The sequence below is a fragment of the Arachis ipaensis genome, chromosome B03 (genome assembly GCF_000816755.2).
Source record: "Arachis ipaensis cultivar K30076 chromosome B03, Araip1.1, whole genome shotgun sequence".
Lineage (NCBI taxonomy): Eukaryota > Viridiplantae > Streptophyta > Magnoliopsida > Fabales > Fabaceae > Arachis > Arachis ipaensis.
Genome location: NC_029787.2, coordinates 41,722,212 through 41,725,093, shown reverse-complemented (window position 1 = coordinate 41,725,093; position 2,882 = coordinate 41,722,212). Strand labels below are relative to the sequence as shown.

General features: G+C 37.7%; 1 long non-coding RNA gene and 1 pseudogene across 1 annotated transcript in view; both read right to left on the bottom strand.

Moving 5' to 3' along the window:
- The window catches only part of LOC107630392, a 4,044-nt gene extending 3,483 nt beyond the window's left edge, over nt 1-561 (bottom strand). The window contains exon 1 of the long non-coding RNA XR_002359307.1: nt 196-561. This is a non-coding gene — a long non-coding RNA (uncharacterized LOC107630392). The remainder of the gene's footprint in view (nt 1-195) is intronic.
- Nucleotides 656-2,801, bottom strand: LOC110262470 (annotated as a pseudogene).

Genomic DNA, 2,882 nt, shown 5'->3' with positions numbered 1-2,882 from the left:
GCATATTTATTTAAAAAATTCAAAAAAAATATTTTGAAAGAATTTTAGTATAAGTAAGAAATCTTATGAAAAAATATGCAACTTCAAAAAGAGACTTTGTTTCATTCGTTTCCTCCTGTCAGCTTAAGTTTCGGTGAGAAATAATATCATAACACGATATGACTTAACATAGTATGATAAAGTAAGATTAGATACCTTATTGAAGTTCCAAATTTTGAGGAGAGTTTTGTGGTCAAATAGAGGGTTATTGATGAGATAATCTCTTGTTGGAAGTGGGAAGTGTTTGCATGGACTCTCGAGCTAAGCATGGTTTAATCGGGGTTAGGAGAACACGAAAAAATATATTTATCTCCCGTTTTCACCAAAAATCATAATTTATATGTGTTTTAGTATATGATACACCCTCTTAAGAATGATGAGTGTGCTTTCTAAACTTGTGGGATTTTTCTTGGCTGCATCTAAGGACAGTGCCATCAGGGAACACAAGTCGTTGCATGAGTAATGAATCATGTGTACCCCTTTAGCCAAAACACTACCATGGGGTCACCATATAGATCTCAGAACCAAAAATCATCCCTTAAAAATAACACAAGTTTTGCAACTTTTGATTATAATATTATTGCTCTTGATGGATCTGTGAATATAGTGAAAAAGCAATGATTTTGTTTATTGCTTACCAACTCTTGCCATGAAAAGTTGCTTTGTTCCAAGAAAGAAAAAGTCATTGCACTGTTGCATGCTAGCTATTATTCCACTTCCATTGAAATTCTTGACTATGGAGATTGTCAACCCATCATAATAAGCCTTTTGCAAGCTCAACTCTGCCTCCATATTCATCAGACACATATTTAAGTTACTGTGATCAGAGAAAAAAGAAAAAACAGTTTAGAATAATCAAAGCTAATGGGTAGTTAAATAAAATGAGAAATTAAAGCATAAGAAAGAGAAGAACTCACATGAATGACATCGGCTTTAACTCCTATAACACCAGATTCGGCAAGATAAGAGTGCATAGATTCATAAAAGTCATTGGCATACATATATATCATCCAACCCTTTAAACTGTGTCCATAAATCCCTTGTGAAATCCTTCAATCCACACTCCTCTGCCTTTTCAATCCTTGCTTCAATCTCTGCCAAATCATATTCAACTGCTTTGTCTCGATCCTTCACCAAACATTCAAGTTCAATCCCCTTTGATATCAATGCCTTGGCCTTGTTTGGATCAAAAGGATGAGCATTAGAACCTAAGATAAGTCCTCTTTTGTAACTCTTGAACTTGTCACATTCTTCAAATATGTGAAGCCTTGCTGTCATTTGTGGTCCACCCAATATAAGATTCTTGGCATCTTCATATGGGTTATCACCATCATCATAATTGATGCTTTTCCATCCATCATCAATTATCACAAACCTTGGAGACACACCACCAATCTCAGCAAAATCCTTCAAGTCATGAAAAACTCCAACAGGCTCCACGGATAAGTATAATGCATCCCAAGTGCACCAACCAAACTTGTCAACAATGCTGGGATATTCTTCTCTTCCAAGAGCTTAAAGGTGTTGATGTGAACTCTCAGAGCACTATAAGCCTCTCTGAATAAGTTGTATGGATTCTCAAACAAATGAACATAAGCAATTAAATTAAAACTTGAAGCTTTCACTTGTGTGGAGCCACTCTCTGCACAAATCATGATGTGGAAATCAGAGCCAGGGTGGAGTGTAGACCTGAAACTTCCTTCAACAATAGGAATGACGATCACATAGGAATTGAGCTCAGGAACATGAAGTAAAACCCATTGAGTTTCCATCAGATGATCACAAGGGTTCGAACCAAAATAGCAAACAAATTAGAAACAAGCAAAATTAAACTATATTGGTGCAAAGATATTCGATCAACAAGCAAAATGATTAAATTAAAACAAAAGTACGAAGACAAAAGATGAAATTGGAACAATAGAAAAAGGGAGAAAAAGTGAACCAGGAAGTGGGGAGAGGGTGCATTCACGTGGCACATAACATGGCATGGGGGGAAGGTTGAGGACGATGACACCAGGACGGTTGGGAAGCCATGCGACGAAGCCGGGACATGCACAGCAGAGGGACGAACAACGGACGTGCCTCTCCACCTTCCTTTTGCGTGTAGGAGCTATGCAGCAGCTTGAGCAGATCTGTGATGAGGAAGGATGTAGCGGCTGCAGCTGATGGTGGGAAGGTATATGGCGGCAAGGAGTCTTGAAACTGGTGATTGGCGCCTTTGCCCCCTTTTGGGTTCACGTGAAAATGAGGATTAATGGCCCTGGCATCACGCAATTTTGATTATTAAATCAAATTGAGCAACATGTTATTTGCAGCGGTTGATACACAAAACTGCCGCTATCTTAACCAGTCTTTGACAGAGACAAATAATGCTGCAACAATCGCAGTTACTCAATCAATTTGCGGCGGTTCGAGAAAACGCCGGCAATTTTCCGCTGCAATTTTCCACTTCTCTTGTAGTGAGAAGGAAAGATAGAAGAACACGTGAAAATCAAGAAATTTTATTAATAAAAACTGGAAAAAACAAATTACTAGTGTTTGAGTTTAGAGAAATTACTTAAGATTTTTAATTTTTACTCTGTGATACCAAAGGGCTAAGAGCGTTTTGAATTTTTAAGTATTTTTCAAAAGAAACTAAACTCCCTATAGGATTAGCCTAAGACCATATTTATAGATTTTTCTATGTCAACTGACAGTTACATTTCGATGCACCACCTTCGACAATTTCAAATTGCATTTGTAACCGTTCTCGCATTCCTTACCCACTGGTGCACGAAAATTACTTCACACTATGTAATTCCGCACAACTAACCAGCAAGTGCACTGGGTCGTCCAAGTAATAC